The 26,945-nt window shown below is 42.7% G+C and overlaps 11 non-coding genes across 11 annotated transcripts; all 11 read left to right on the top strand.

The window, feature by feature from the left end:
- The first annotated feature begins 727 nt into the window (after positions 1-727).
- Positions 728-800, top strand: TRNAR-CCU (transfer RNA arginine (anticodon CCU)). The gene has a single exon. It is a non-coding gene; the product is annotated as a tRNA-Arg (tRNA).
- Positions 801-1,443: 643 nt separating this feature from the next.
- Positions 1,444-1,516, top strand: TRNAR-UCG (transfer RNA arginine (anticodon UCG)). Its single transcript has one exon. It is a non-coding gene; the product is annotated as a tRNA-Arg (tRNA).
- An 804-nt stretch (positions 1,517-2,320) lies between these two features.
- On the top strand, positions 2,321-2,393 carry TRNAR-CCU (transfer RNA arginine (anticodon CCU)). Its single transcript has one exon. It is a non-coding gene; the product is annotated as a tRNA-Arg (tRNA).
- Positions 2,394-3,036: 643 nt separating this feature from the next.
- On the top strand, positions 3,037-3,109 carry TRNAR-UCG (transfer RNA arginine (anticodon UCG)). The gene has a single exon. It is a non-coding gene; the product is annotated as a tRNA-Arg (tRNA).
- Positions 3,110-3,913: 804 nt separating this feature from the next.
- Positions 3,914-3,986, top strand: TRNAR-CCU (transfer RNA arginine (anticodon CCU)). The gene has a single exon. It is a non-coding gene; the product is annotated as a tRNA-Arg (tRNA).
- A 1,518-nt stretch (positions 3,987-5,504) lies between these two features.
- Positions 5,505-5,577, top strand: TRNAR-CCU (transfer RNA arginine (anticodon CCU)). Its single transcript has one exon. It is a non-coding gene; the product is annotated as a tRNA-Arg (tRNA).
- A 2,235-nt stretch (positions 5,578-7,812) lies between these two features.
- Positions 7,813-7,885, top strand: TRNAQ-UUG (transfer RNA glutamine (anticodon UUG)). Its single transcript has one exon. It is a non-coding gene; the product is annotated as a tRNA-Gln (tRNA).
- An 835-nt stretch (positions 7,886-8,720) lies between these two features.
- Positions 8,721-8,793, top strand: TRNAR-CCU (transfer RNA arginine (anticodon CCU)). Its single transcript has one exon. It is a non-coding gene; the product is annotated as a tRNA-Arg (tRNA).
- A 1,507-nt stretch (positions 8,794-10,300) lies between these two features.
- On the top strand, positions 10,301-10,373 carry TRNAR-CCU (transfer RNA arginine (anticodon CCU)). The gene has a single exon. It is a non-coding gene; the product is annotated as a tRNA-Arg (tRNA).
- Positions 10,374-13,484: 3,111 nt separating this feature from the next.
- TRNAR-CCU (transfer RNA arginine (anticodon CCU)) lies at positions 13,485-13,557 on the top strand. The gene has a single exon. It is a non-coding gene; the product is annotated as a tRNA-Arg (tRNA).
- A 9,183-nt stretch (positions 13,558-22,740) lies between these two features.
- Positions 22,741-22,813, top strand: TRNAR-UCG (transfer RNA arginine (anticodon UCG)). The gene has a single exon. It is a non-coding gene; the product is annotated as a tRNA-Arg (tRNA).
- Positions 22,814-26,945: the final 4,132 nt, after the last annotated feature.

Here is a 26,945-nt window from a genome sequence, read left to right as displayed (position 1 = left end):
ATGTTCTCATTCCTAATTATTCATGAAGTGGAGTATATACTGCACAGTCATTTAGATTGCATCTTCAGCCTAAAATCTTGTCCATGTTAGTGGCATTAAGAAGTGCTTCTATGTACACGCACTGAATATGTAATAGGGTTGCAGAATTTTGACTTGACAGAATGGGTTTTTAGCTTAAGGGTGTGTAGATGAAATGCAAGGTCTGTAAGTATGTGTTCATTGAGTGCTTCAAGTGTAAAATCTGTATGATTTGTGTAGTTAAAGTGCTAATTTTGCCTACGAGAAAGAAAAGTACTACAGAAGAATTATGAAGGATTGGCACATTGGCTGCCTTTGCTGATGACACAGTTGGCTAATTTGTAAAGCATTGGTCTATTAAGTTGCAGAGTGTGGTTGAACTTGGTTAGGAGACTTGGTGCCTTTTTCTGTGTCCTGCTGAAGACAAGGACGGCTTGATACCACTGTCAAAGCCCAGTTTATTGAGAAAAGCATCCAGGAAAGAAGAAGTGTTGAGTCGAAAGTGGTTCTCCTCCAATTTCTCTCCACTTGCTCGAAATGCAGAGCCTCCATTATAGCACAGAACAGAGTGTTAAAGTCGGGGATGGAAGAGGATGAAAATGGGAAGTTTACTTATGGAGAGAACTGAGAAATGTCCTGTGTGCAGACACCAGTGTTTGACGATTGAATGCATTTAAATATTGCCTCTAGAATGCAAGTGTTTATCTGTGCCTCAGTGGCCTAATGGATAAGGCACTGGCCTCCTAAGCCAGGGTTTGTGGGTTCGAGTCCCATTTGAGGTAAAACCAATATCCACTCTTACTTTTCCAGAAAAATTGATATATTTATTACATGCTTCCGCTCGGAAGCTTATGTGGTATTAGGAACTTTGAAATGGTACCATTTTACTTCTGTACTCTTCAGAGTCATGTTGGTGGTCTGAAACTACAAAGTAGATTTTTAAACACCTATCTTTGTCAGATGCAACTTTGACCCGGCAGAAGATATTCCTTTGGAAAAAATGATTTGAATTGGATTGGTGTAACTGTTGTTTCTAGAGGTGGTGACAGGCTTTCAGCTGCTTGAATAGGGCAAGTCAGGAATCATGAAACATATACAACCTTTGAGCGTGTGTAAATTGGCATATCCAGAAAGGAGCAGTTTGTACTACTGTCAAAACAGTTTCTCTCCACTTCTGGAAACATCCAGAGCTATGTAAAGCATACAACTGAGCTTTAATCTCATAAAGAAAGAGGTGTACATGCATAAAAGAAAACAAAAGCTTATCGTACTGGTGACATTCTCATTATATCGATTCCAAAAGAGTGCTTTAATTGAAAGGAGCTGAAAAAACACAATGGGATGTAAACCTAAATAACTATCAATATCATATTTCCCATCCTTGCATACCACCTACATTATAAAAATAAGCACAGCAGGACATATGACCGTGTGGCCTAATGGATAAGGCATCTGACTTCGGATCAGAAGATTGAGGGTTCGAGTCCCTTAGTGGTCGGTTTTTGCCAATGGTCACACAACTCAGCTTTCCATTCAGAATGGAAGCAGGCTCTTCCAATACTCTTATAGCCATCATGTTCTCATTCCTAATTATTCATGAAGTGGAGTACATACTGCACAGTCATTTAGATTGCATCTTCAGCCTAAAATCTTGTCCATGTTAGTGGCATTAAGAAGTGCTTCTATGTACACGCACTGAATATGTAATAGGGTTGCAGAACTTTGACTTGACAGAATGGGTTTTTAGCTTAAGGGTGTGTAGATGAAATGCAAGGTCTGTAAGTATGTGTTCATGGAGTGCTTCAAGTGTAAAATCTGTATGATTTGTGTAGTTAAAGTGCTAATTTTGCATACGAGAAAGAAAAGTACTACAGAAGAATTATAAAGGATTGGCACATTGGCTGCCTTTGCTGATGACACAGTTGGCTAATTTGTAAAGCATTGGTCTATTAAGTTGCAGAGTGTGGTTGAACTTGGTTAGGAGACTTGGTGCCTGTTTCTGTGTCCTGCTGAAGACAAGGACGGCTTGATACCACTGTCAAAGCCCAGTTTATTGAGAAAAGCATCCAGGAAAGAAGAAGTGTTGAGTCGAAAGTGTTTCTCCTCCAATTTTCTCTCCGCTTGCTCGAAATGCAGAGCCTCCATTATAGCACAGAACAGAGTGTTAAAGTCGGGGATGGAAGAGGATGAAAATGGGAAGTTTACTTATGGAGAGAACAGAGAAATGTCCTGTGTGCAGACACCAGTGTTTGACGATTGAATACAATTAAATATTGCCTCTAGACTGCAAGTGTTTATCTGTGCCTCAGTGGCCTAATGGATAAGGCACTGGCTTCCTAAGCCAGGGATTGTGGGTTCGAGTCCCATCTGAGGTAAAAACCAATATCCACTCTTACTTTTCCAGAAAAATAGATATATTTATTACATGCTTCCGTCAGAAGCTTATGTGGTAATAGGAACTTTGAAATGGTACCTTTTTACTTCTGTACTCTTCAGAGTCATGTTGGTGTTCTGAAACTACAAAGTAGATTTTTAAACACCTATCTTTGTCAGATGCAACTTTGACCCGGCAGAAGGTATTCCTTTGGAAAAAATGATTTGAATTGGATTGGTGTAACTGTTGTTTCTAGAGGTGGTGACTGGCTTTCAGCTACTTGAATAGGGCAAGTCAGGATTCATGAAACATATACAACCTTTGAGCGTGTGTAAATTGGCATATCCAGAAAGGAGCAGTTTGTACTACTGTCAAAACAGTTTCTCTCCACTTCTGGAAATATCCAGAGCTATGAAAAGCATACAACTGAGCTTTAATCTCATGAAGAAAGAGGTTTAAATGCAAAAAAGAAAACAAAAGCTTATTGTACTGGTGTCATTCTCATTATATAGATTCCAAAAGAGTGCTTTAATTGAAAGGAGCTGAAAAAACATAATGGGATGTAAACCTAAATAACTATGAATATCATATTTTCCATCCTTGCATACCACCTACATTATAAAAATAAGCACAGCAGGATATATGACTGCGTGGCCTAATGGATAAGGCGTCTGACTTCGGATCAGAAGATTGAGGGTTCGAGTCCCTTCGTGGTCAGATTTTGGCAATGGTCACACAACTCAGCTTTCCGTTCAGAATGGAAGCAGGCTCTTCCAATACTCTTATAGCCATCATGTTCTCATTCCTAATTATTCATGAAGTGGAGTACATACTGCACAGTCATTTAGATTGCATCTTCAGCCTAAAATCTTGTCCATTTTAGTGGCATTAAAAAGTGCTTCTACGTACACGCACTGAATATGTAATAGGTTTGCAGAATTTTGACTTGACAGAATGGGTTTTTAGCTTAAGGGTGTGTAGATGAAATGCAAGGTGTGTAAGTATGTGTTCATGGAGTGCTTCAAGTGTAAAATCTGTATGATTTGTGCAGTTAAAGTGCTAATTTTCCCTACGAGATAGAAAAGTACTACAGAAACATTATAAAGGATTGGCACATTGGCTGCCTTTACTGATGACACAGTTGGCTAATTTGTAAAGCATTGGTCTATTTAGTTGCAGAGTGTGGTTGAACTTGGTTAGGAGACTTGGTGCCTGTTTCTGTGTCCTGCTGAAGAAAAGGACGGCTTGATACCACTGTCAAAGCCCAGTTTATTGAGAAAAGCATCCAGGAAAGAAGAAGTGTTGAGTCGAAAGTGGTTCTCCTCCAATTTCTCTCCACTTGCTCGAAATGCAGAGCCTCCATTATAGCACAGAACAGAGTGTTAAAGTCGGGAATGGAAGAGGGATGAAAATGGGAAGTTTACTTATGGAGAGAACTGAGAAATGTCCTGTGTGCAGACACCAGTGTTTGACGATTGAATACATTTAAATAATACCTCTAGACTGCAAGTGTTTATCTGTGCCTCAGTGGCCTAATGGATAAGGCACTGGCCTCCTAAGCCAGGGATTGTGGGTTCGAGTCCTATCTGAGGTGAAAACCAATATCCACTCTTACTTTTCCAGAAAAATTGATATATTTATTACATGCTTCCGCTCAGAAGCTTATGAGGTATTACGAACTTTGAAATGGTACCATTTTACTTCTGTACTCTTCAGAGTCATGTTGGTGTTCTGAAACTACAAAGTAGACTTTTAAACACCTATCTTTGTCAGATGCAACTTTGACCCTGCAGAAGGTATTCCTTTGGAAAAAATGATTTGAATTGGATTGGTGTAACTGTTGTTTCTAGAGGTGGTGACAGGCTTTCAGCTACTTGAATAGGGCAAGTCAGGATTCATGAAACATATACAACCTTTGAGCGTGTGTAAATTGGCATATCCAGAAAGGAGCAGTTTGTACTACTGTCAAAACAGTTTCTCTCCACTTCTGGAAATATCCAGAGCTATGTAAAGCATACAACTGAGCTTTAATCTCATGAAGAAAGAGGTTTAAATGCAAAAAAGAAAACAAAAGCTTATTGTACTGGTGACATTCTCATTATATAGATTCCAAAAGAGTGCTTTAATTGAAAGGAGCTGAAAAAACACAATGGGATGTAAACCTAAATAACTATCAATATCATATTTCCCATCCTTGCATACCACCTACGTTATAAAAATAAGCACAGCAGGACATATGACTGCGTGTCCTAATGGATAAGGCGTCTGACTTTGGATCGGAAGATTGAGGGTTCGAGTACCTTCGTGGTCGGTTTTTGCCAATGGTCACACAACTCAGCTTTCCGTTCAGAATGGAAGCAGGCTCTTCCAATACTCTTATAGCCATCATGTTCTCATTCCTTATTATTCATGAAGTGGAGTACATACTGCACAGTCATTTAGATTGCATCTTCAGCCTGAAATCTTGTCCATGTTAGTGGCATTAAGAAGTGCTTCTATGTACACGCACTGAATATGTAATAGGGTTGCAGAATTTTGACTTGACAGAATGGGTTTTTAGCTTAAGGGTGTGTAGATGAAATGCAAGGTGTGTAAGTATGTGTTCATGGAGTGATTCAAGTGTAAAATCTGTATGATTTGTGCAGTTAAAGTGCTAATTTTGCCTACGAGAAAGAAAAGTACTACAGAAGAATTATAAAGGATTGGCACATTGGCTGCCTTTGCTGATGACACTGTTGGATAATTTGTAAAGCATTGGTCTATTAAGTTGCAGAGTGTGGTTGAACTTGGTTAGGAGACTTGTTGCCTGTTTCTGTGTCCTGCTGAAGACAAGGACGGCTTGATACCACTGTCAAAGCCCAGTTTATTGAGAAAAGCATCCAGGAAAGAAGAAGTGTTGAGTCGAAAGTGGTTCTCCTCCAATTTCTCTCCACTTGCTCGAAATGCAGAGCCTCCATTATAGCACAGAACAGAGTGTTAAAGTCGGGGATGGAAGAGGATGAAAATGGGAAGTTTACTTATGGAGAGAGCTGAGAAATGTCCTGTGTGCAGACACCAGTGTTTGATGATTGAATACATTTAAATAATGCCTCTAGACTGCAAGTGCTTCTGTGCCTCAGTAGCCTAATGGATAAGGCACTGGCCTCCTAAGCCAGGGATTGTGGGTTCGAGTCCCATCTGAAGTGAAAACCAATATCCACTCTTACTTTTCCAGAAAAATTTATATATTCATTACATGCTTCTGCTCAGAAGATTATGAAGTATTAGGAACTTTGAAATGGTACCATTTTACTTCTGTACTCTTCAGGGTCATGTTGGTGTTCTGAAACTACAAAGTAGATTTTTAAACACCTATCTTTGTCAGATGCAACTTTGACCCGGCAGAAGATATTCCTTTGGAAAAAATGATTTGAAATGAATTGGTGTAACTGTTGTTTCTAGAGGTGGTGACAGGCTTTCAGCTACTTGAATAGGGCAAGTCAGGATTCATGAAACGTATACAACCTTTGAGTGTGTGTAAATTGGCATATCCAGAAAGGAGCAGTTTGTACTACTGTCAAAACAATTTCTCTCCACTTATGGAAATATCCAGAGCTATGTAAAGCATACAACTGAGCTTTAATCTCATGAAGAAAGAGGTTTCAATGCAAAAAAGAAAACAAAAGCTTATCGTACTGGTGACATTCTCATTATATAGATTCCAAAAGAGTGCTTTAATTGAAAGGAGCTGAAAAAACACAATGGGATGTAAACCTAAATAACTATGAATATCATATTTTCCATCCTTGCATACCACCTACATTATAAAAATAAGCACAGCAGGACATATGACTGCGTGGCCAAATGGATAAGGCGTCTGACTTCGGATCAGAAGATTGAGGGTAGAGTCCCTTCGTGGTCGGTTTTTGCCAATGGTCACACAACTCAGCTTTCCATTCAGAATGGAACCAGTCTCTCTAAATACTCTTATAGCCATCATGTTCTCATTCCTAATTATTCATGAAGTGGAGTACATACTGCACAGTCATTTAGATTGCATCTTCAGCCTAAAATCTTCACCATTTTAGTGGCATTAAAAAGTGCTTCTATGTATACGCACTGAATATGTAATAGGTTTGCAGAATTTTGACTTGACAGAATGGGTTTTTAGCTTAAGGGTGTGTAGATGAAATGCAAGGTGTGTAAGTATGTGTTCATGGAGTGCTTCAAGTGTAAAATCTGTATGATTTGTGCAGTTAAAGTGCTAATTTTGCCGACGAGAAAGAAAAGTACTACAGAAGAATTATAAAGGATTGGCACATTGGCTGCCTTTGCTGATGACACAGTTGGCTAATTTGTAAAGCATTGGTCTATTAAGTTGCAGAGTGTGGTTGAACTTGGTTAGGAGACTTGGTGCCTGTTTCTGTGTCCTGCTGAAGACAAGGACGGCTTGATACCACTGTCAAAGTCCAGTTTATTGAGAAAAGCATCCAGGAAAGAAGAAGTATTGAGTCGAAAGTGGTTCTCCTCCAATTTCTCTCCACTTGCTCGAAATGCAGAGCCTCCATTATAGCACAGAACAGAGTGTTAAAGTCGGGGATGGAAGAGGATGAAAATGGGAAGTTTACTTATGGAGAGAACTGAGAAATGTCCTGTGTGCAGACACCAGTGTTTGACGATTGAATACATTTAAATAATGCCTCTAGAGTGCAAGTGTTTTAACTGTGCCTCAGTGGCCTAATGGATAAGGCACTGGCCTCCAAAGCCAGGGTTTGTGGGTCGAGTCCCATCTGAGGTGAAAACTAATATCCACTCTTACTTTTCCAGAAAAATTTATATATTTATTACATGCTTCCGCTCAGAAGCTTATGAGGTATTAGGAACTTTGAAATGGTACCATTTTACTTCTGTACTCTTCAGGGTCATGTTGGTGTTCTGAAACTACAAAGTAGATTTTTAAACACCTATCTTTGTCAGATGCAACTTTGACCCGGCAGAAGATATTCCTTTGGAAAAAATGATTTGAATTGGATTGGTGTAACTGTTGTTTCTAGAGGTGGTGACAGGCTTTCAGCTACTTGAATAGTGCAAGTCAGGATTCATGAAATGTATACAACCTTTGAGTGTGTGTAAATTGGCATATCCAGAAAGGAGCAGTTTGTACTACTGTCAAAACAGTTTCTCTCCACTTCTGGAAATATCCAGAGCTATGTGAGCATACAACTGAGCTTTAATCTCATGAAGAAAGAGGTTTAAATGCAAAAAAGAAAACAAAAGATTATCGTAGTGGTGACATTCTCATTATATAGATTCCAGAAGAGCGCTTTAATTGAAAGGAGCTGAAAAAACACAATGGGATGTAAACCTAAATAACTATGAATATCATATTTTCCATCCTTGCATACCACCTACATTATAAAAATAAGCACAGCAGGAGATATGACTGCGTGGCCTAATGGATAAGGCGTCTGACTTTGGATCAGAAGATTGAGGGTTCAAGTCCCTTCGTGGTCGGTTTTTGCCAATGGTCACACAATTCAGCTTTCCGTTCAGAATGGAAGCAGGCTCTTCCAATACTCTTATAGCCATCATGTTCACATTCCTAATTATTCATGAAGTGGAGTACATACTGCACAGTCATTTAGATTGCATCTTCAGCCTAAAATCTTGTCCATTTTAGTGGCATTAAAAAGTGCTTCTATGTACACACACTTATTATGTAATAGGTTTGCAGAATTTTGACTTGACAGAATGGGTTTTTACCTTAAGGGTGTGTAGATGAAATGCAAGGTGTGTAAGTATGTGTTCATGGAGTGCCTTAAGTGTAAAATCTGTATGATTTGTGCAGTTAAAGTGCTAATTTTGCCTACGAGATAGAAAAGTACTACAGAAGAATTATAAAGGATTGGCACATTGGCTGCCTTTGCTGATGACACAGTTGGCTAATTTGTAAAGCATTGGTCTATTAAGTTGCAGAGTTTGGTAAGCATTGGTCTATTAAGTTGCAGAGTTTGGTTGAACTTGGTTAGGAGACTTGGTGCCTTTTTCTGTATCCTGCTGAAGACAAGGACGACTTGATACCACTGTCAAAGCCCAGTTTATTGAGAAAAGCATCCAGGAAAGAAGAAGTGTGGAGTCGAAAGTGGTTCTCCTCCAATTTCTCTCCACTTGCTCGAAATGCAGAGCCTCCATTATAGCACAGAACAGAGTGTTAAAGTCGGGGATGGAAGAGGATGAAAATGAGAAGTTTACTTATGGAGAGAACAGAGAAATGTCCTGTGTGCAGACACCAGTGTTTGACGATTGAATACATTTAAATATTGCCTCTAGACTGCAAGTGTTTATCTGTGCCTCAGTGGCCTAATGGATAAGGCACTGGCCTCCTAAGCCAGCGACTGTGGGTTCGAGTCCAATCTGAGGTAAAAACCAATATCCACTCTTACTTTTCCAGAAAAATTGATATATTTATTACATGCTTCCGCTCAGAAGCTTAAGTGGTATTAGGAACTTTGAAATGGTACCATTTTACTTCTGTACTCTTCAGAGTCATGTTGGTGTTCTGAAACTACAAAGTAGATTTTTAAACACCTATCTTTGTCAGATGCAACTTTGACCCGGCAGAAGATATTCCTTTGGAAAAAATGATTTGAATTGGATTGGTGTAACTGTTGTTTCTAGAGGTGGTGACAGGCTTTCAGCTACTTGAATAGGGCAAGTCAGGATTCATGAAACATATACAACCTTTGAGCGTGTGTAAATTGGCATATCCAGAAAGGAGCAGTTTGTACTACTGTCAAAACAGTTTCTCTCCACTTCTGGAAATATCCAGAGCTATGTAAAGCATACAACTGAGCTTTAATCTCATGAAGAAAGAGGTTTAAATGCAAAAAAGAAAACAAAAGCTTATCGTACTGGTGACATTCTCATTATATCGATTCCAAAAGAGTGCTTTAATTGAAAGGAGCTGAAAAAACACAATGGGATGTAAACCTAAATAACTATCAATATCATATTTCCCATCCTTGCATACGACCTACATTATAAAAATAAGCACAGAAGGACATATGACTGCGTGTCCGTCTGACTTCGGATCAGAAGATTGAGGGTTTGAGTCCCTTCGTGGTCGGGTTTTGCCAATGGTCACACAACTCAGCTTTCTATTCAGAATGGAAGCAGGCTCTTCCAATACTCTTATAGCCATCATGTTCTCATTCCTAATTATTCATGAAGTGGAGTACATACTGCACAGTCATTTTGATTACATCTTCAGCCTAAAATCTTGTCCATTTTAGTAACATTAAAAAGTGCTTCTATGTACACGCACTGAATATGTAATAGGTTTGCAGAATTTTGACTTGACAGAATGGGTTTTTAGCTTAAGGGTGTGTAGATGAAATGCAAGGTGTGTAAGTATGTGTTCATGGAGTGCCTTAAGTGTAAAATCTGTATGATTTGTGCAGTTAAAGTGCTAATTTTGCCTACGAGATAGAAAAGTACTACAGAAGAATTATAAAGGATTGGCACATTGGCTGCCTTTGCTGATGACACAGTTGGCTAATTTGTAAAGCATTGGTCTATTAAGTTGCAGAGTGTGGTTGAACTTGGTTAGGAGACTTGGTGCCTTTTTCTGTGTCCTGCTGAAGACAAGGACGTCTTGATACCACTGTCAAAGCCCAGTTTATTGAGAAAAGCATCCAGGAAAGAAGAAGTGTTGAGTCGAAAGTGGTTCTCCTCCAATTTCTCTCCACTTGCTCGAAATGCAGAGCCTCCATTATAGCACAGAACAGAGTGTTAAAGTCGGGGATGGAAGAGGATGAAAATGGGAAGTTTACTCATGGAGAGAACTGAGAAATGTCCTGTGTGCAGACACCAGTGTTTGACGATTGAATGCATTTAAATTTTGCCTCTAGAATGCAAGTGTTTATCTGTGCCTCAGTGGCCTAATGGATAAGGCACTGGCCTCCTAAGCCAGGGTTTGTGGGTTCGAGTCCCATTTGAGGTAAAAACCAATATCCACTCTTTTCCAGAAAAATTTATATATTTATTACATGCTTCCGCTCAGAAGCTTATGTGGTATTAGGAACTTTGAAATGGTACCATTTTACTTCTGTACTCTTCAGAGTCATGTTGGTGGTCTGAAACTACAAAGTAGATTTTTAAACACCTATCTTTGTCAGATGCAACTTTGACCCGGCAGAAGATATTCCTTTGGAAAAAATGATTTGAATTGGATTGGTGTAACTGTTGTTTCTAGAGGTGGTGACAGGCTTTCAGCTGCTTGAATAGGGCAAGTCAGGAATCATGAAACATATACAACCTTTGAGCGTGTGTAAATTGGCATATCCAGAAAGGAGCAGTTTGTACTACCGTCAAAACAGTTTCTCTCCACTTCTGGAAATATCCAGAGCTATATAAAGCATACAACTGAGCTTTAATCTCATGAAGAAAGAGGTTTAAATGCAAAAAAGAAAACAAAAGCTTATCGTACTGGTGACATTCTCATTATATCGATTCCAAAAGAGTGCTTTAATTGAAAGGAGCTGAAAAAACACAATGGGATGTAAACCTAAATAACTATCAATATCATATTTCCCATCCTTGCATACCACCTACATTATAAAAATAAGCACAGCAGGACATATGACCGCGTGGCCTAATGGATAAGGCGTCTGACTTCGGATCAGAAGATTGAGGGTTTGAGTCCTTTCGTGGTTGGTTTTTGCCAATGGTCACACAACTCAGCTTTCCATTCAGAATGGAAGCAGGCTCTTCCAATACTCTTATAGCCATCATGTTCTCAATCCTAATTATTCATGAAGTGTAGTACATACTGCACAGTCATTTAGATTGCATCTTCAGCCTAAAATCTTTTCCATTTTTGTGGCATTAAAAAGTGCTTCTATGTACACGCACTGAATATGTACTAGGTTTGCAGAATTTTGTCTTGACAGAATGGGTTTTTAGCTTAAGGGTGTGTAGATGAACTGCAAGGTGTGTAAGTATGTGTTCATGGAGTGCTTCAAGTGTAAAATCTGTATGATTTGTGCAGTTAAAGTGCTAATTTTGCCTATGAGAAAGAAAAGTACTACAGAAGAATTATAAAGGATTGGCACATTGGCTGCCTTTGCTGATGACACAGTTGGCTAATTTGTAAAGCATTGGTCTATTAAGTTGCAGAGTGTGGTTGAACTTGGTTAGGAGACTTGGTGCCTGTTTCTGAGTCCTGCTGAAGAAAAGGGCGGCTTGATACCACTGTCAAAGCCCAGTTTATTGAGAAAAGCATCCAGGAAAGAAGAAGTGTTGAGTCGAAAGTGGTTCTCCTCCAATTTCTCTCCACTTGCTCGAAATGCAGAGCCTCCATTATAGCACAGAACAGAGTGTTAAAGTCGGGGATGGAAGAGGGATGAAAATGGGAAGTTTACTTATGGAGAGAACTGAGAAATGTCCTGTGTGCAGACACCAGTGTTTGACAATTGAATACATTTAAATAATGCCTCTAGACTACAAGTGTTTATCTGTGCCTCAGTGGCCTAATGGATAAGGCACTGGCCTCCTAAACCAGGGATTGTGCGTTCGAGTCCTATCTGAGGTGAAAACCAATATCCACTCTTACTTTTCCAGAAAAATTGATATATTTATTACATGCTTCCGCTCAGAAGCTTATGAGGTTTTACGAACTTTGAAATGGTACCATTTTACTTGTGTACTCTTTAGAGTCATGTTGGTGTTCTGAAACTACAAAGTAGATTTTTAAACACCTATCTTTGTCAGATGCAACTTTGACCCGGCAGAAGATATTCCTTTGGAAAAAATGATTTGAATTGGATTGGTGTAACTGTTGTTTCTAGAGGTGGTGACAGGCTTTCAGCTACTTGAATAGGGCAAGTCAGGATTCATGAAACGTATACAACCTTTGAGTGTGTTTAAATTGGCATATCCAGAAAGGAGCAGTTTGTACTACTGCCAAAACAGTTTCTCTCCACTTCTGTAAATATCCAGAGCTATGTAAAGCATACAACTGAGCTTTAATCTCATGAAGAAAGAGGTATAAATGCAAAAAAGAAAACAAAAGCTTATCGTACTGGTGACATTCTCATTATATAGATTCCAAAAGAGTGCTTTAATTGAAAGGAGCTGAAAAAACACAATGGGATGTAAACCTAAATAACTATGAATATCATATTTCCCATCCTTGCATACCACCTACATTATAAAAATAAGCACAGCAGGACATATGACCGTGTGTCCTAATGGATAAGGTGTCTGACTTCGGATCAGAAGATTGAGGGTTCGAGTCCCTTCGTGGTCGGTTTTTGCCAATGGTCACACAACTCAGCTTTCCATTCAGAATGGAAGCAGGCTCTTCCAATACTCTTATAGCCATCATGATCTCATTCCTAATTATTCATGAAGTGGAGTACATACTGCACAGTCATTTAGATTGCATCTTCAGCCTAAAATCTTGTCCATGTTAGTGGCATTAAGAAGTGCTTCTATGTACACGCACTGAATATGTAATAGGGTTGCAGAATTTTGACTTGACAGAATGGGTTTTTAGCTTAAGGGTGTGTAGATGAAATGCAAGGTCTGTAAGTATGTGTTCATGGAGTGCTTCAAGTGTAAAATCTGTATGATGTGTGTAGTTAAAGTGCTAATTTTGCCTACGAGAAAGAAAAGTACTTCTAAAAGAATTATAAAGGATTGGCACATTGGCTGCCTTTGCTGATGACACAGTTGGCTAATTTGTAAAGCATTGGTCTATTAAGTTGCAGAGTGTGGTTGAACTTGGTTAGGAGACTTGGTGCCTGTTTCTGTGTCCTGCTGAAGACAAGGACGGCTTGATACCACTGTCAAAGCCCAGTTTATTGAGAAAAGCATCCAGGAAAGAAGAAGTGTTGAGTCGAAAGTGGTTCTCCTCCAATTTCTCTCCACTTGCTCGAAATTCAGAGCCTCCATTATAGCACAGAACAGAGTGTTAAAGTCGGGGATGGAAGAGGATGAAAATGGGAAGTTCACTTATGGAGAGAACTGAGAAATGTCCTGTGTGCAGACACCAGTGTTTGACGATTGAATACATTTAAATAATGCCTCTAGACTGCAAGTGTTTATCTGTGCCTCAGTGGCCTAATGGATAAGGCACTGGCCTCCTAAGCCAGGGATTGTGGGTTCGAGTCCCATCTGAGGTGAAAACCAATATCAGCTCTTATGGAAAGGGGCGACCAATCGGTCCTCCCGAACGTATGGTCGAGTACCACGATCCCCCCGGGAAGCCATCTTGGGCGGGAGGCGAGTCTCGGCTGGTATGCCCGAAGCGGCGTAGCCGGGGCGCGCCTTTTTCCCGCCCTCGAGTGGGCTGGCCTAGACACCAACACGGCCGGCCACGCCCTTGGAGGCAGGCGGGGGCGGGTTCACGCCCACCCTGAAGACGGATAAAAGGAGCGGAAGCCAACAAAGCATCCTCTTGTTCCTGTGCTCTGAAGCTGCACCTCCCCGCTGCACGTGAGCTCGAGACGGAACGAAGAACAATTTTGAGCGTTGTAATCCCTCTTTTTTTCTTACAGATATCCCGTCTAAGAATGCCCAAGAAGGTCGGAAAGCGGGTCGGTACCGATGAGATGCTCCGTATGCTCATGAAGGAGATAACCGATCTGAAGAGAAAGGTTGAGGCCAAGGACGGGGAGGGAGGACCAAAACGGCCTTTACCGGGAACAATTCCCGGTGGAAAGAGCAAGAGGCCCAGAAGGGGAGCACTTGGGGGGGAGACCCCGGTTCCCGAAGCGCCACGAGAAGAGCCAACCCCGGCGCCAAAGGAGGGGAACCCAATCCCTGTGGTGGTCACCCCTGCGAACAGGGAGGATATGCCCCCCGAGTTAGCGGCGCAATTGGCAGCGTGGTTGGGAAACGATAGCGAGGGCGCCACGGCTGACGACGCCCGGGCAGTGATGAGACAACTGCGGGAATCGAGGGAGGCTGCGAAAGCTCCATCTCCTGTTCCCCCGCAGGTCCCAGCGGTTGGAAGTACAGCAGGCCCAAGTTCGGCGACAAGCGTGGGGTCTACTTCAGGTAAGCGGCCATTGCCGATTGCGGGGGGGGACTCTGCACCTTCTCGAAAGGAGAAGATTGCCCAGCACGTCCCACTAGAAGTCAAGGAGTTGATTTGGGCGGACAAATATGTAAACATGTTTTCATTGCTTACCGACCATTACGAGATCGAGCATGTAAAGAGTCAAAAGGAGCTCATGCATCCGAGTGGTTGGTGCGCTAAAATGGCCGCCTTTAAGGTTGATGAGACCATTGGTACTTGGGGCAGAGCGTGGGGAATTTTTACTTCCATCATGGGGGAACGCAGACCTGAGTTGTTGACCGAGTTACCCATCTATCAGTCACGTATTATGGAGTATTCTGTGGCATATGGGGGCAATCAGTGGTTCTGCTATGATAATCTGTTTAGAAAAGCTAAGGAACACAACCCGTTGTTATCCTGGGACTGTTACGACTCTGTGTCTTGGCAAAAAATGGAGAGTACAGGGATGTTGAAGGTGCCTTTAGTAGGGAGTAACGGGGGGGAATCCTCCCGCCAAAACTCTGGGACGCCCTTTCGGACAGGTACAGGTAACGAGTCCCACACGAAGCCGAGTGGCAACACAGGTAAAAGGGGGATATGTTGGAATTTTAACAGGGGCAAATGTACCAGGCCCCAGGGGTCATGCAAATTCAGACATGAGTGTGGGGGATGCGGGCAGCCATCCCATCCTGAGTCCATGTGCAGAGCCAAAACGGGTGATAACGGTGGTAAGGGAGGCGCCAAACAGGTCTAATATAGTCCGAGGGGCGCCTTTACCGACCCCGATTGATACCATGGCAATGATTCCTTGGCTCAGCGAATACCCAGATTATGCTTCCGCTGGGGTGTTGCGGAACGGGTTTTCATATGGTTTCCGCATCCCAGTGGGGGATTTTCAGGGGGTACCGGACTGTAAGAATCAAATGTCGGTCTTACAGCACACGGCGGTGGTTCAGGTAAAGATTAGGAAAGAGGTGACTCGAGGTCGTGTCGCCGGTCCATTCGATTTTCCGCCAGTTGCTAATTTTGTGTGTTCTCCTATAGGGGTGGTTCCCAAGAAGGACCCGGGGGAGTTTCGGCTGATGCACAATTTGTCAGCCCCACATGGTCTTTCCGTAAATGATGCGATAGATCCGGAAGTATGTTCGGTGCGGTACGCATCTTTCGATGAGGCCGTCGCCATGTTGAATCGCCTGGGGCCCGGGACGCTGATGGCCAAATCGGACATCGAGTCAGCGTTCCGGTTGCTCCCGGTACACCCAGACGATCAGCGTCTCCTTGGTTTCCAGTTTCAGGGTCGCTATTACATGGATAAATGTATGCCAATGGGATGCTCGATTTCATGTGCCTATTTCGAGAAATTCAGTTGTTTTCTGCAGTGGGTATTCACGAGGAAGACAGGTTTTCAACATGTTATGCACTATCTCGATGACTTTCTGTTTCTGGGGGCAGCCGGGGATTCTGAGTGTGGACAGGCCTTACATGAATTTTGTGTCCTAATGAATCAATTTGGTGTGCCATTGGCGCCAGGTAAGACTGTCGGTCCCTCGACCTTGATCGAGTTTCTGGGGATCGAGCTCGACTCAGTGGAAGGTTGTTTTCGTTTACCTAAAGAAAAGGTGTTAAAATTCAGGTTATCCCTTGAGACATGTATTCGTGCAACGAAAGTGAACTTGCATCAATTGCAACAGGTGGTGGGTCAGTTGAATTTTGCCCTAAGAGTAATGCCGATGGCGCGCCCCTTTTCCCGCTCGATTGCACAGTCCATGGTCGGCTTGAAGGAAGGACATCATCGTACGAGACTCTCGGCAGAGGTTCGCCAGGACATGCGCATTTGGATTGCATTCCTGGCGGATTTCAATGGTCGAATTGTCTGGAATAAACCAGCAGTGTCTTCCGAGGAGTTGGGACTATGGACAGACTCGGCGGGGAGTGTGGGTTTTGGCGCCATATTGGGTACACAATGGTCGGCTCAAAAATGGCCGTCATGGTGGCATGAGTGCGGGTTGACGAGTAACATTGCTTTTTTCGAACTATTCCCTATTCTGGTGGCCTTGAGAACATGGCCAGAAGGGTTTAGGGGTCACTCTGTGGTTTTCTGGTCTGATAACATGACCGTGGTTGAGTGTATCAATAGTCAGGCAGCACGTTGCAAATTGATTCTCCGATTACTCAAGGAAATTGTGTTGTTGTGCATGCAACTAAATGTACTGTTTAGGGCGCGGCACGTGCCGGGGGTGATGAACCAAGCGGCTGATGCGCTCTCTCGTTTCCGTATGCAGGCCTTCTGGGGTTTTCTGCCCACAGCGGACCCGGTGGCGGCACCCTTTCCCGAAGCTCTCTGGTCTCTCGGTGCCCCGAACTACAAGACCTCGTGGGAGAGAGTTTAGCACCCAGGACGAGGAAGGCATATGAAGGGGCGTTCCGTTCCTATTGGGCCTTTTTGGGTACTTCCGGGAGGGAGCTTTGGGGTCTGGAAGAGTCTGTAGTAGGATTCCTGCTCTCTTTACGTCACGCAGGCAAGTCAGTAGCTACGGCCCAGAGGCATCGGGCCGCCATTTCCTTCATGGCAAGGGCTCATGGGATCCAGGACCCGACAGCGTCTTTCGTTGTGCAGAAAGCGCTACGGGGGTGGCAACGCCTTGAGGGTCGCAGAGTAGACGATAGGCACCCGATAGGTTTGGATAGGTTGGCCCTGTTATTATCCGTGCTACCGGTAACATGTTCATCCCAGTACGAAGCAGTGTTGTTCCGAGCCGCATTTGCATTAGCATTCCATGGGGCTATGCGGGTAAGCGAATTAGTGGCAAAGAACAAGCAGGATACGATGGGGGGACTGTGCCGGGAACACATTCAGGTCAGAGAGGAGACGATGACGGTCTCGTTTGTAAAGTCCAAATCCGATCAGGATACAATCGGGGACTGCGTAATCATCCAGAGGATCCCCGGGTCTGCCATGTGCCCTGTTGGGTGCGTAGAAGCATATTTAGCGCAGAGGGTGGCAGCATGGGGGGGGACCTTGTTAAGACACGCTGACGCCACCCCACTGACGAGGTTTCAGTTTCAGCGGGTGCTTGCGATGTCGATTTCTGCCGCGGGCTTGAACCCCGGCGACTTTGGGACCCATTCCTTTCGGATAGGGGCTGCTACGGAAGCTACAGCCAGGGGTCTGAATGTTGAACAAATAAAACGTGTGGGGCGTTGGTCCTCGAACTGTTATAAGAGGTATGTACGGTTGCACATGTTGTGAAGCTGTAACGATATACTCACGCTTCTTGTTTTTGTTTGGTTTTCAGTTGCGCAAGCCTACGAGGCGGGGCGGACTGTCCAGTCGACCCGACACCGGGGGGCCAGCGGTCAGACATTGCCGGCTGTGAAAAAGGAGGTGTGGGTCGTGGGCCACTCATACGTGAGGCGTGCCGCGGACGTATTCAAAGCAGGTGACATGATTCACGTGGCTGGGGAATACGGGTACAGTGTGTCCTTCTACGGAAAGGGCGGGCTCTGTATTGACCAGTTTCGATCATTTTTCGAGGGTTTGTTAGGGCGGACAAGGTCACCGCCGTCTGTAGTCATAGTACATCTTGGGGGCAATGATTTGGTGACCACTGGTAGACGACTCCTTCTTGAGGCGATGCTTTCCACGGTAAGTTGGTTGGCGAGAAGAGTTCCAGGGTGCACAATTGCATGGTCCCATATGATCCCACGGAAAGTGTGGCGGGGGGCTATTTCTGTTTCTGCGTTGAATCATTCAGTAAGGAAAATTAATAATAAAATGAGTAGATTGTTTCGTTCAAGTACACTGCATTCTGTCTCGCATGGTGGTATTAAAGGGGACAGTATGTATTTGGGGGACGGTGTTCATTTGTCCCGGGTGGGGAACGAATTATTCATAGGAGACTTCATAGCATGGTTAAGGAGTTTACAGCATGACCTTTAGGTAGGAGTGTTTTGTGGGGGGTCCGGATAGCCGGTCAACTATCCGGCCTGTGGCGGTAAGGTCATGATCGGTGAGCAGTAATTGGAAGATCCCTACGAGGGGGCGTCACCCATTACGGATGGGAGCGCGCGGGGGAGGTGGCCAATTGGCCCCTCAACGGGGAGGTGGTCCTGTCTAAGGAGAGGCCGCCGGAAGGAAAGGAAAGGTGGTCAAGGCCCCTTCCTGGATAGGAGGGGCTACGGCCCCTCCTGGGGAATTTCCCGGGGCCAGGACATCTGCGACGGCAGATGGGTAAGTTGTGTGGGGTGCGGGAGGGGGTTTACGCTACCTTTTAGACACCTCACACGAGTCCTCGAACGACCGTTAAATGGCGTCGAGTTTATTTGGGCCCCCGTCAAGTACAAAGGGAAATTGGTAAATGCACTTGAGGTACGCCTCTGTGCGGTCGCCCCTCTCACAAGTGAGGGGGGTATTTCTGGTTTAGGGATCTGACACCGGTTACGACCTTGCCGTTGGCCCTTAACGTTAGGATGTACAATTTCAAGTCAAATGTTTTGTAGGATGTTAGTTCGGCTAGGAGAACCTTTGTATTAGAGATCTGTTAAGGTTAGCCAACATCGTAATGTGGAAATGAAATTGTACATTATATGAAACTGTTATTTTAATGTTTTCTTTTGTTTCATGTTTTAATAAATACGGCGGGGAAGGGTGACTCCCTTCCCGCCTTCCAAAAGTTCAAGAACTGTTTCCGGTTTCCCAATTCTTGGGGATTGTGTTGAGAGGGGGTGGCGGGTATCTCGGCCATATGGAAAGGGGCGACCAATCGGTCCCCCCGAACGTATGGTCGAGTACCACGATCCCCCCGGGAAGCCATCTTGGGCGGGAGGCGAGTCTCGGCTGGTATGCCCGAAGCGGCGTAGCCGGGGCGCGCCTTTTTCCCGCCCTCGAGTGGGCTGGCCTAGACACCAACACGGCCGGCCACGCCCTTGGAGGCAGGCGGGGGCGGGTTCACGCCCACCCTGAAGACGGATAAAAGGAGCGGAAGCCAACAAAGCATCCTCTTGTTCCTGTGCTCTGAAGCTGCACTTCCCCGCTGCACGTGAGCTCGAGACGGAACGAAGAGCAATTTTGACCCACCCACCAGCCCCTGAGGACAGCGATTCGTTGTAAATACAGTTGATATGGTATCTTTGGTTTTCTCTGCTTTCTTACAGGTTGTGATGATTGTCGTGAAAGTTCTTAACGATGCAATAAAGATTGATTATTTTCAGTATGTTTTGCTAATAAAGTAATTTTGAACAAGGATTGATCAGTATTTACGCTTGATAATAAATGTTGTTTTGCTTTATAGATCTTAGTAACTTAGGTAGAACTGTCGTATTTATTTTGGTCGGGCGGTAAGGTCATGATCGGTGAGCAGTAATTGGAAGATCCCTATGAGGGGGCGTCACCCATTACGGATGGGAGCGCGCGGGGGAGGTGGCCAATTGGCCCCTCAACGGGGAGGCGGTCCTGTCTAAGGAGAGGCCGCCGGAAGGAAAGGAAAGGTGGTCAAGGCCCCTTCCTGGATAGGAGGGGCTACGGCCCCTCCTGGGGAATTTCCCGGGGCCAGGACATCTGCGACGGCAGATGGGTAAGTTGTGTGGGGTGTGGGAGGGGGTTTACGATACCTTTTAGACACCTCACACGAGTCCTCGAACGACCGTTAAATGGCGTCGAGTTTATTTGGGCCCCCGTCAAGTACAAAGGGAAATCGCTAAATGCACTTGAGGTACGCCTCTGTGCGGTCGCCCCTCTCACAAGTGAGGGGGGTATTTCTGGTTTAGGGATCTGACACCGGTTACGACCTTGCCGTTGGCCCTTAACGTTAGGATGTACAATTTCAAGTCAAATGTTTTGTAGGATGTTAGTTCGGCTAGGAGAACCTTTGTATTAGAGATCTGTTAAGGTTAGCCAACATCGTAATGTGGAAATGAAATTGTACATTATATGAAACTGTTATTTTAATGTTTTCTTTTGTTTCATATTTTAATAAATACGGCCGGGAAGGGTGACTCCCTTCCCGCCTTCCAAAAGTTCAAGAACTGTTTCCGGTTTCCCAATTCTTGGGGATTGTGTTGAGAGGGGGTGGCGGGTATCTCGGCCATACGTTTCCAGAAAAATTTATATATTTATTACATGCTTCCGCTCAGAAGCTTATGAGGTATTAGGAATTTTGAAATGGTACTATTTTACTTCTGTACTCTTCAGGGTCATGTTGGTGTTCTGAAACTACAAAGTAGATTTTTAAACACCTATCTTTGTCAGATGCAACTTTGATCCGGCAGAAGATATTCCTTTGGAAAAAAGTGATTTGAATAGGATTGGTGTAACTGTTGTTTCTAGAGGTGGTGACAGGCTTTCAGCTACTTGAATAGTGCAAGTCAGGATTCATGAAATGTATACAACCTTTGAGTGTGTGTAAATTGGCATATCCAGAAAGGAGCAGTTTGTACTACTGTCAAAACAGTTTCTCTCCACTTCTGGAAATATCCAGAGCTATGTAAAGCATACAACTGAGCTTTAATCTCATGAAGAAAGAGGTTTAAATGCAAAAAGAAAACAAAAGCTTATCGTACTGGTGACATTCTCATTATATAGATTCCAAAAGAGTGCTTTAATTAAAAGGAGCTGAAAAAACACAATGGGATGTAAACCTAAATAACTATGAATATCATATTTTCCATCCTTGCATACCACCTACATTAAAAAAATAAGCTCAGCAGGACATATGACTGCGTGGCCTAATGGATAAGGCGTCTGACTTCGGATCAGAAGATTGAAGGATCGAGTGCCTTCGTGGTCGGTTTTTGCCAATGGTCACACAACTCAGCTTTCCGTTCAGAATGGAAGCAGGCTCTTCCAATACTCTTATAGCCATCATGTTCTCATTCCTAATTATTCATGAAGTGGAGTACATACTGCACAGTCATTTAGATTGCATCTTCAGCCTAAAATCTTGTCCATTTTAGTGGCATTAAAAAGTGCTTCTATGTACACGCACTGAATATGTAATAGGTTTGCAGAATTGTGACTTGACAGAATGGGTTTTTAGCTTAAGGGTGTGTAGATGAAATGCAAGGTGTGTAAGTATGTGTTCATGGAGTGCCTTAAGTGTAAAATCTGTATGATTTGTGCAGTTAAAGTGCTAATTTTGCCTACAAGATAGAAAAGTACTACAGAAGAATTATAAAGGATTGGCACATTGGCTGCCTTTGCTGATGAGACAGTTGGCTAATTTGTAAAGCATTGGTCTATTAAGTTGCAGAGTTTGGTTGAATTTGGTTAGGAGACTTGGTGCCTTTTTCTGTGTCCTGCTGAAGACAAGGACGGCTTGATACCACTGTCAAAGCCCAGTTTATTGAGAAAAGCATCCAGGAAAGAAGAAGTGTTGAGTCGAAAGTGGTTCTCCTCCAATTTCTCTCCACTTGCTCGAAATGCAGAGCCTACATTATAGCACAGAACAGAGTGTTAAAGTCGGGGATGGAAGAGGATGAAAATGGGAAGTTTACTTATGGAGAGAACAGAGAAATGTCTTGTGTGCAGACACCAGTGTTTGACGATTGAATACATTTAAATATTGCCTCTAGACTGTGAATGTTTATCTGTGCCTCAGTGGCCTAATGGATAAGGCACTGGCCTCCTAGTCCAGGGATTGTGGGTTTGAGTCCCATCTGAGGTAAAAACCAATATCCACTCTTACTTTTCCAGAAAAAATGATATATTTATTACATGCTTCCGCTCAGAAGCTTATGTGGTATTAGGAACTTTGAAATGGTACCATTTTACTTCTGTACTCTTCAGAGTCATGTTGGTGGTCTGAAACTACAAAGTAGATTTTTAAACACCTATCTTTGTCAGATGCAACTTTGACCCGGCAGAAGATATTCCTTTGGAAAAAATGATTTGAATTGGATTGGTGTAACTGTTGTTTCTAGAGGTGGTGACAGGCTTTCAGCTACTTGAATAGGGCAAGTCAGGATTCATGAAACATATACAACCTTTGAGCGTGTGTAAATTGGCATATCCAGAAAGGAGCAGTTTGTACTACTGTCAAAACAGTTTCTCTCCACTTCTGGAAATATCCAGAGCTATATAAAGCATACAACTGAGCTTTAATCTCATGAAGAAAGAGGTTTAAATGCAAAAAAGAAAACAAAAGCTTATCGTACTGGTGACATTTTCATTATATAGATTCCAAAAGAGTGCTTTAATTGAAAGGAGCTGAAAAAACACAATGGGATGTAAACCTAAATAACTATGAATATCATATTTTCCATCCTTGCATACCACCTACATTATAAAAATAAGCACAGCAGGACATATGACTGCGTGGCCTAATGGATAAGGCGTCTGACTTCGGATCAGAAGATTGAGGGTTTGAGTCCCTTCGTGGTTGGTTTTTGCCAATGGTCACACAACTCAGCTTTCCGTTCAGAATGGAAGCAGGCTCTTCCAATACTCTTATAGCCATCATGTTCTCATTCCTAATTATTCATGAAGTGGAGTACATACTGCACAGTCATTTAGATTGCATCTTCAGCCTAAAATCTTGTCCATTTTAGTGGCATTAAAAAGTGCTTCTATGTACACGCACTGAATATGTAATAGGTTTGCAGAATTTTGACTTGACAGAATGGGTTTTTAGCTTAAGGGTGTGTAGATGAAATGCAAGGTGTGTAAGTATGTGTTCATGGAGTGCCTTAAGTGTAAAATCTGTATGATTTGTGCAGTTAAAGTGCTAATTTTGCCTACGAGATAGAAAAGTACTACAGAAGAATTATAAAGGATTGGCACATTGGCTGCCTTTGCTGATGACACAGTTGGCTAATTTGTAAAGCATTGGTCTATTAAGTTGCAGAGTGTGGTTGAACTTGGTTAGGAGACTTGGTGCCTTTTTCTGTGTCCTGCTGAAGACAAGGACGGCTTGATACCACTGTCAAAGCCCAGTTTATTGAGAAAAGCATCCAGGAAAGAAGAAGTGTTGAGTCGAAAGTGGTTCTCCTCCAATTTCTCTCCACTTGCTCGAAATGCAGAGCCTCCATTATAGCACATAACAGAGTGTTAAAGTCGGGGATGGAAGAGGATGAAAATGGGAAGTTTACTTATGGAGAGAACTGAGAAATGTCCTGTGTGCAGACACCAGTGTTTGACGATTGAATGCATTTAAATATTGCCTCTAGAATGCAAGTGTTTATCTGTGCCTCAGTGGCCTAATGTATAAGGCACTGGCCTCCTAAGCCAGGGTTTGTGGGTTCGAGACCCATCTGAGGGAAAAACCAATATCCACTCTTACTTTTCCAGAAAAATTGATATATTTATTACATGCTTCCGCTCAGAAGCTTATGAGGTATTACGAACTTTGAAATGGTACCATTTTACTTCTGTACTCTTCAGAGTCATGTTGGTGTTCTGAAACTACAAAGTAGATTTTTAAACACCTATCTTTGTCAGATGCAACTTTGACCCGGCAGAAGATATTTCTTTGGAAAAAATTATTTGAATTGGATTGGTGTAACTGTTGTTTCTAGAGGTGGTGACAGGCTTTCAGCTACTTGAATAGGGCAAGTCAGGATTCATGAAACGTATACAACCTTTGAGTGTGTGTAAATTGGCATATCCAGAAAGGAGCAGTTTGTACTACTGTCTAAACAGTTTCTCTCCACTTCTGGAAATATCCAGAGCTATGTAAAGCATACAACTGAGCTTTAATCTCATGAAGAAAGAGGTTTAAATGCAAAAAAGAAAACAAAAGCTTATCGTACTGGTGACATTCTCATTATATAGATTCCAAAAGAGTGCTTTAATTGAAAGGAGCTGAAAAAACACAATGGGATGTAAACCTAAATACCTATCAATATCATATTTTCCATCCTTGCATACCACCTACATTATAAAAATAAGCACAGCAGAACAAATGACTTTGTGGCCTAATGGATAAGGCGTCTGACTTCGGATCACAAGATTGGGGTTACGAGTCCCTTCGTGGTCGGTTTTTACCAATGGTCACACAACTCAGCTTTCCATTCAGAATGGAAGCAGGCTCTTCCAATACTCTTATAGCCATCATGTTCTCATTCCTAATTATTCATGAAGTGGAGTACATACTGCACAGTCATTTAGATTGTATCTTTAGCCTAAAATATTGTCCATGTTAGTGGCATGAAGAAGTGCTTTTATGTACACGCACTGAATATGTAATAGATTTGCCGAATTTTAACTTGACACAATGGGTATTTAGCTTAAGGGTGTGTAGATGAAATGCAAGGTGTGTAAGTATGTGTTCATGGAGTGCCTCAAGTGTAAAATCTGTACGATTTGTGCAGTTAAAGTGCTAATTTTGCCTACGAGAAAGAAAAGTACTACAGATGAATTATAAAGGATTGGCACATTGGCTGCCTTTGCTGATGACACAGTTGGCTAATTTGTAAAGCATTGGTCTATTAAGTTGCAGAGTGTGGTTGAACTTGGTTAGGAGACTTGGTGCCTGTTTCTGTGTCCTGCTGAAGACAAGGACGGCTTGATACCACTGTCAAAGCCCAGTTTATTGAGAAAAGCATCCAGGAAAGAAGAAGTGTTGAGTCGAAAGTGGTTCTCCTCCAATTTCTCTCCACTTGCTCGAAATGCAGAGCCTACATTATAGCAAAGAGCAGAGTGTTAAAGTGGGGGATGGAAGAGGATGAAAATGGGAAGTTTACTTATGGAGAGTACTGAGAAATGTCCTGTGTGCAGACACCAGTGTTTGACGATTGAATACATTTAAATAATGCCTCTAGACTGCAAGTGTTTATCTATGCCTCAGTGTCCTAATGGATAAGGCACTGGCCTTCTAAACCAGGGATTGTGGGTTCGAGTCCCATCTGAGGTGAAAACCAATATCCAGTCTTACTTTTCCAGAAAAATTGATATTTTTATTACATGCTTCCGCTCAGAAGCTTATGTGGTATTAGGAACTTTGAAATGGTACCATTTTACTTCTGTACTCTTCAGAGTCATGTTGGTGTTCTGAAACTACAAAGTAGATTTTTAAACACCTATCTTTGTCAGATGCAACTTTGACCCGGCAGACAATATTCCTTTGGAAAACATGATTTGAATTTGATTGGTGTAACTGTTGTTTCTAGAGGTGGTGACAGGCTTGCAGCTACTTGAATAGGGCAAGTCAGGATTCATGAAACGTATACAACCTTTGAGTGTGTGTAAATTGGCATATCCAGAAAGGAGCAGTTTGTACTACTGTCAAAAAAGTTTGTCTCCAATTCTGGAAATATCCAGAGCTATGTAAAGCATACAACTGAGCTTTAATCTCATGAAGAAAGAGGTTTAAATGCAAAAAAGAGAACAAAAGCTTATCGTACTGGTGACATTCTCATTATATAGATTCCAAAAGAGTGCTTTAATTGAAAGGAGCTGAAAAAACACAATGGGATGTAAACCTAAATAACTATCAATATCATATTTTCCATCCTTGCATACCACCTATATTACAAAAATAAGCGCAGCAGGACAAATGACCTCTTGGCCTAATGGATAAGGTGTCTGACTTCGGATCAGAAGATTGAGGGTTCGAGTCCCTTCGTGGTCGGTTTTTGCCAATGGTCACACAACTCAGCTTTCCATTCAGAATGGAAGCAGGCTCTTCCAATACTCTTATAGCCATCATGTTCTCATTCCTAATTATTCATGAAGTGGAGTACATACTGCACAGTCATTTAGATTGTATCTTCAGCCTAAAATCTTGTCCATGTTAGTGGCATGAAGAAGTGCTTTTATGTACACGCACTGAAAATGTAATAGGGTTGCCGAATTTTGACTTGACACAATGGGTATTTAGCTTAAGGGTGTGTAGATGAAATGCAAGGTGTGTAAGTATGTGTTCATCGAGTGCCTCAAGTGTAAAATTGGTACGATTTGTGCAGTTAAAGTGCTAATTTTGCCTACGAGAAAGAAAAGTACTACAGATGAATTATAAAGGATTGGCACATTGGCTGCCTTTGCTGATGACACAGTTGGCTAATTTGTAAAGCATTGGTCTATTAAGTTGCAGAGTGTGGTTGAACTTGGTTAGGAGACTTGGTGCCTGTTTCTGTGTCCTGCTGAAGACAAGGACGGCTTGATACCACTGTCAAAGCCCAGTTTATTGAGAAAAGCATCCAGGAAAGAAGAAGTGTTGAGTCGAAAGTGGTTCTCCTCCAATTTCTCTCCACTTGCTCGAAATGCAGAGCCTACATTATAGCAAAGAGCAGAGTGTTAAAGTCGGGGATGGAAGAGGATGAAAATGGGAAGTTTACTTATGGAGAGTACTGAGAAATGTCCTGTGTGCAGACACCAGTGTTTGACGATTGAATACATTTAAATAATGCCTCTAGACTGCAAGTGTTTATCTATGCCTCAGTCTCCTAATGGATAAGGCACTGGCCTTCTAAACCAGGGATTGTGGGTTCGAGTCCCATCTGAGGTGAAAACCAATATCCAGTCTTACTTTTCCAGAAAAATTGATATTTTTATTACATGCTTCCGCTCAGAAGCTT

This window comes from Lissotriton vulgaris, chromosome 5 (assembly GCF_964263255.1).
Source record: "Lissotriton vulgaris chromosome 5, aLisVul1.2, whole genome shotgun sequence".
NCBI classification, from domain to species: Eukaryota; Metazoa; Chordata; class Amphibia; order Caudata; family Salamandridae; genus Lissotriton; species Lissotriton vulgaris.
Note: the sequence above shows the minus strand (reverse complement) of the source record. Positions and strands in the feature narration are given on the sequence as shown.